This window comes from Vicugna pacos, chromosome 15 (assembly GCF_048564905.1).
Source record: "Vicugna pacos chromosome 15, VicPac4, whole genome shotgun sequence".
Taxonomy (NCBI): domain Eukaryota; kingdom Metazoa; phylum Chordata; class Mammalia; order Artiodactyla; family Camelidae; genus Vicugna; species Vicugna pacos.
Window position 1 is genome coordinate 6,144,666 of NC_133001.1, and position 6,734 is coordinate 6,151,399.

The following is a 6,734-nucleotide window of genomic DNA, read 5'->3' on the forward strand; positions in this document are numbered from 1 at the left end:
CAAGGGACTTGGTATACAGCTCTGCGTGGTGAATCACTGGCTGGACACTACTACAGTTAGAAGGCCACTGCTGGGGGCCAGCGCAAGCCACCGCAAAACGTGCCTCAATGGCTATTGATTATTTTGAATTAAAGTTATTTTTTAAATGGCCAATGCAAGAGGGACACTCTAACCCTCCCTTCGGTCTCCTTGAAAACAGGAAATAAACTTCTTACGTGAAAGATGCATTTCCTGCATCTGGAGGTAAACGGACACCCTTATCTCCACAGACAGCAACTTCAGGCCCAGAAGCTATATAAACAAACCTTGTTACTTCCTTAATTTACTACCCTAAGTCCAAACCCTGTTTGGAGAATCTTCACTAATTGGTCACCCAAAACCCGAGTTTTTTTGTCCTGTCAATTCCTCATGAATGTATTCTTTCTTTGTCTAAAAGTATAAAAGCCACCTGCTTTGGCCACATCTTGCCCATGATTTCTATGAGACCTCTATGCATATGAATTCAAATTTGTTTATTTTTCTCCTGTTAATCCATCTTGTGTTCATTTTATTGGTAGTCCAGCCACAGGGACTCAAGAGGGGCACGAGGGCAACTGCCCCTCCCCCACACCACTCAGCCCCACGGAGGGAGCGGGGCTGCCTGGCCAGGAGCCTGCACATGCTGGCACCAGACTGCCGGGGTTCTGACCCTACCTCTGCGCTTCCTAAATGAGCAATCTTGGACAAGTTATTGACCCTCTGCGCCTGCATTTCCTCGCTGTAAAATGGAAATTTATGTTTCAAAAACTATTTTATTACGCACCTTTGCATTAATGTGTATGAAGCACTTACACAATGCTTGGCACCTAGTAGGTGTGCTTGACGACCCTCACACGTGCCATGATCGCTATTATGCCAGAGGTCGACTGGAAACATGCACAACCTAAAAGGTGAAAATTGTATTTTGTTCATCAGACTTCTGAGGACTCAAGCTTGAGAGGCAGCCTCTCAGCTCTGCGGGACTGCGCCAAAGACGGAAGAGGGGGGCCAGGGTACACAGGGGGTTTTGGCAACAAAAACCAGGTAGTCAGAACATCAAAAGATTACTGTTAATTCCGAAAACCAGATACATCAAGGTAAGGAATTTAGCGCTTTTCTATTTAAGGGAAGATGCAGGAGTCTGGGCTCATTGAAATCATTCCTTTGATGTGCACAGTAACTACCAAGGGTCAGTGTCCTGTTCTTTCCCTCCTCCTGAGCCCCCCACCCACCCAGGGCGCACTCTTGGGGGAGGTTATAGTGGCTGATGGCTTCATGGGTACAATATACTTTGCCTACTGCTATGGCAGGTAACATTCTTAGTCCAAACAGGTAAATCACATTTTTTGTGCAGGTTCCCTGTAGTTCTCAGCCATCAGCAGAGGTTTGACACCTTCACCTGCTGGCATGAGAGGCTTAGATACCACCCAAGAGGCAGCGGAAGGCAACAGCCCCTCCCTCCCTCCCGGGTTAACATTCCAAAGATACCTGCAAGGAGGCCCAAGAGCAACTGTGTGTTGGCCAAGAGAAGGCAGTGCCTCCCACCTGCAGCCAGGCCACCCCCTTGCCTGCAACTTGCCTACCAGTGCAGCCAGGGCTATACCCAGTGCCGGGACCCGTGAGTGGCTGGCACCACCTGGAGGCCACCTCGGGATCTGCGGGGATGCCACGTGCACTTGGGACAGTGGTGGGGTACTTTCATTTTATTTTATCCTTTACACATTTATTAAACTGTGAATAAAAAATATTGCCTGCCATAGCAGTAAACAAAGGGCACTGCAGACATCAGCCATCAGCCACTAACTTCGCCAGCCTGATAATCAGGATGGTTCTCAGGATGGAGATAAGCAGGCCACCTGCTGCCAAGCCCTCAGCCACTGCAGCCACCGCCAACAGTGCTCCCTGTGGAGACTCAGGATGGGGGATACAGGATACAGGTGCTGGCGCATCTCTTACCTGGTCTTTGTCCTCAAAACTCCTATATACCCTGGCTCCTCCCCGCCCTCAGAGCCATCTGAGAGGCTGTATCTCAGGCTTAAATCCCCAGAAATGTCCACTAAATAAAACATAATTCTAAACTTTTACGTTGTACAACTTTTAGGTTGCACATTTTTCTTTCAGTTGACAACCCACTGCTGTGTGTTAGGCTCTAGTGATATGGGTAGAAATAAAGATAACTTCTCTTCCCCCATGGTGTTTATAGCGTGATGGAGGACACAGACCCTCAGCAAATGATTCAATGAGCAATACCAACGGCTGGAAAAGAGATGGATACAATGCTCGCTTCAGCAGCACATATACTAAAATTGGCACGACACAGAGAGATTAACGTGGCCCCTGCACAAGGATTACACACAAATTTGTGAAGTATTTCATATCTTTACTATATTCAGTATCTTGTAGTAACTTACAGTGAAAAAGAATAGGAAAATGAATATATGTATGTTCATGTACGACTGAAGCACTGTGCTGTACATCAGAAACTGACACAACATTGTAAACTGACTATACTTCAATAAAGATACATTTTTAGATAAAATAATGAAATTAAAAAGAAATGAATACAAAGGAGGGAATAACTAATGCAGTCATTCCCTAAGAAATCCAGTGGTGTGAGGCACAGTCTGAACAATAAACAGAAAGAAAGAAACCAACCAGCATTCCTGCTCCTAGGGAGTCCACGGTACAGAGGACACACGAGCAAACTTAGACGGAAGGGACAGAGCTAAGAAGGGCCTGGCCCGGGACTGAGACAGGAGGGAAGAGGGCAGGGCACAAGCATTGGAGGAATGGCACAACAGTTGAGGACAAGGCAAACTGGTTAGAACCAAGACGGCAGATTTGACTTCCAGTAGACCTTGAGCCTCATGGAGCACCTTCAGGTATGGGACAGTTCCTGGGCTGATCATAAAGTGTCCAAAAGTGGGCAATTTCTGATTCCTAGAAATCCCTGCCCCTTCCTCAAAGTAGTTGGAATAATCCTCCTACTCATTAGCATATGAAATTGCCAAGCCCATAAAACCTAACAACTCGACCCTTCATGGTCTCTCTCTCTCTCTCCCCTGCGTTCTGAGACAGCCTGCCCTCTATCTCTGGAGCATGTATCTCTCTAAATAAACTTGTTTTCACTTTACTATGCCTTGCTCTTGAATTCTTTCCTGCATGAGGCAAGAACCTATTTTCCAGCAACAGGACCAGAGGTGCCCAGAAGGCGATCAGGGAAACTATCCAGGAAAACTTATTACTTAAATTGAACCTTAAAGAATGGGCAGAATTTCACCAGGTTAGGAGGTGGAGAGGAGTATCTTCTGTAAATCTGTGGAAGCAAAAGGAAAGGATGTGGGTTGGAGAGTGGCAAGTGTTTGTGTCTGAAGAAAAGAAACACAGAAGTGCTGGGACACGGGGCTGGAAAGGGAGGTGGTGCTCCGATTGTGAAGGGCTTGGTCTGACAGCTGAAGAAGTTCGAATCTGATCCAGAAGGCAGCAGGAAACAGGAGAGGTTCTAAAGCAGAGAGCTGAGCTACAGAAAGTTCACCCCACAATGCAGAAGTGAGGACTGGAGAGAATCCTAAAAGCTCAGAATCATATGTGTCAGGGTCATGCAGAGCACTTGACACTCACTTTTATTTTTAATCCTCTAAATGGGTCTATGGGATAAGAACTCTAATTATTACGTTTTTACCAAGGTGGAGGGAAACAAGCAGCCATCAAATACTCACTAGATTCAAGCTAAGTTCAAAGTCGGTCAGCTGTGGAGCCTGAGTTCTGCAGGATGAGCAGAGCCAGTGGTGCTGGGGAGGGGGCAGCACTATGGTGGGCGAGGGCTGGCTCTAGAATCAAGACCAGCTTTGTGGGTGGAATCAACAACTTTCTGACTGTCAGATCTGCAAGATGAAGACTAGGAAAGAGCTGGCGTTGAGAGTATAATTAAAAGTTCATTTCTGAGATAAATTTTAGACCTGAAAAAATCCATCATCCAGGACAACCACCTGCTCTACCCATCCTCCTGGCACTTCATCAACCCACGTGCAACTGTACCCAATTGTCTGCCGTCCCCCCACTAGGAAGGATGAGGCCACAGTTTCCAAGTGCAGACCTCCACTGGCTTCCACCCTTGTGCCTGCTCTTAGCCACCATTTCATCCATTGGCCCACCTCCCACTGCCTGAATAATTTTTTATCTCCCTTTCTACTGAATTTTTCCCCAAAACATATGTCCACTATAATTTCTCCCATCTTAAAAACAAACAAACAAATCTCCTTGACCCCAGGTCTCTCCCCACCATCACCATCCTATTACATCCATCCTCTTTGAAGGAGTTAATTATACTCAGACTCCATTTTCTCTCATATTCTTTCTTAAAGGCACATCAGTCAATTTCATTTCCACACCACTAAAATTGCCCTTCATGTGGTCCCTTCTCACTCACCATTGCAATCTCAAGTCAATTGAGAATTTTTATCTTAGGTGACCTGTCAGCAGCGCTCAACACACTTGAGTCACTTGACCCTCCAGATGAGCTCAGCTCGGGCTGACACAGGACCTCACAAGGCACCCTGGGCTGATCCATGCGTCCTTCACTTAAGGTACCCCCAGCCTCATGCCCTCAATGGGGATGCAGCTACAGAATGGCCATGTGGGCATTAAAGTTACATCAGCACTTCCATGGAGTCCCTGGGAAGACCATAGGGCTGATAGCCAGTCCTGACAGTGAAATATGTGTGTCATAACACCAAACGCATCATAGTTATCCTGACCATGAACCTGTTTAGGGCCCATATGGATGATCCAGGGCACCCAGCTAGCAATTTCCCCTCTCTCTTATCATAATTTATTCTCTCTTTCTCTCTCTACTGGATCATTATCATCAGATTAAAAATATCCTGCAATTCTTCCCCTCTTGAAAAATAACCTGTTGGCCCCTATACCCTACTTACACCTCTGTCTCATTTCTGTGCTGCTTTCCTGTGGAATTCTTCTAAAGACTCAGCTACACTCACTGCCCCTGGCCTCCTTCTCTGCCATCTGGAAAACACCTCACCTTCCCCCAAACTGCTGTGGCCCATCCAGGTCAACAGTGACCTCCCTCTGCCAAATGCAATGGTTACCAGTGCAGCTCCTTTCCTGCCTCATTTGCAGACTCTCCACACTGGAAACCCTTAAGCTTTTAGTCTTTGACGTTTTTTTCTTATTTTTACTCATATTTAAGGTGATCTCACCCAGTTCCATGATTTTAATATGTTTATAAATTTAGGACATCTTAATTTTTGTTTCTGGCCTTAACACTCTCCTGAACTTCAGTCCTCCATACTCAACTACTGACTCGCCATCTCCGTCTGGATATCAGATTAGCAGCTCAAACTCCACGTGCCAAAAACAAGACTTACCTCATTTCTTTCCTTTCTCCCTCCCACTTCCTCTCTACCTTCCTCTTTTTCTTTCTCTCTCTCTCTCTCTCTCTCTTTTTTTTTTTTTTTGGCTTATAATAATGGGGAATTTCAAGCATCCACAAATGTAGATGGATAGACTGGTATAATGAATCCCCATGTACCCATCATAGAGGTTCAACGATTACTAACTCATGATCAATTCTGTCTCTCTTCCGCCCAGCCCTGTACTATTTTGAAGCCAATTCCAGACTTAGACAGTGTATCATTTCATCTGTGCCTATCTAAAAGATGAAGCCTCATTTTAAAATATGGCCATCATATCATTATTATACTCATATAAAATAACAGTTTCTTAGTATCACCTTAAAGCCAGTCAGTGTTGGAATTTCCAGTTGTCTCATAATTTTTTGTAAGCTTGTTTGTTTGGATCAGGATCCAAAGAAAGAGCTACACAATGTGATGGGTTGATATACATTTTAAATCTTTGTTTGGATCAGGATCTAAAGAAAGAGCTACACAATGTGATGGGTTGATATACATTTTAAATCTCTTTTAATCTATGAGTTCTTCCTCCCTGTCTCTTTTTTCTTTCTATTTACTTGTTGAAGCAAGGCCATTTGTTCCAAAGAGTTTGCCTCATTTTGGATTTTGCTGAATGCACCCCATGGTGTAGATTAACACGTCCCACACTTCTCTGTATTGCCTACAAATTGGTATTTGGAATCTAGAGATGGTGGGAGCAGCCTTCCACTGGGAAGCACACAATGTCTGCTTTTTGCTCTTTTTGTCATATTCAGAGCAGTTTATGCTCACTGCCTGGGCCTAATATCCCATTAAGATTGTCTCATGGTGACATTCAAATTCTATAATTCTTCTTTATTCATTAGCTGGGATACTTTGGTAAAAAGACAGGTCCCCTCATCTACTCTATGGGTACCCTGGGGTACAGTTTATATAGGAAAAGCAGGATAAATACTTGATTCTTTCCCTTTATTAACCACTTTTCAGAATACTGAGATGGTTCTCTATCATTCTCCAACAGAGGCAGATTAAGAGAACATTGTAGTATCACTAACATCTTTGCCATAAACATCTTTGATGATACTTAAGTCCACTGCAGTTGCATCCTAACTGATGCTCACATTATCCCATCTTTAGCAAGTGACTGAGTCCTTCTGCCAGGATCCTGTCTCCGACAACTTCCTTGCTACCTGATGTTTTGAGATGCTCCAGGATCATTTGTATTTCCTGTCCCACACCTGGGATCAGCAAACCTGGGAAATAATATTTGGAGACCATAATTTGAGTGCTAGGGTGATTGTTTCT

General features: G+C 44.7%; 1 non-coding gene across 1 annotated transcript; it reads left to right on the plus strand.

The window, feature by feature from the left end:
* Positions 1 to 2,294: 2,294 nt before the first annotated feature.
* LOC116277803 (U6 spliceosomal RNA) lies at positions 2,295 to 2,400 on the plus strand. Its single transcript, XR_004187259.2, has one exon. It is a non-coding gene; the product is annotated as a U6 spliceosomal RNA (small nuclear RNA).
* The last annotated feature ends 4,334 nt before the right edge of the window (positions 2,401 to 6,734 follow it).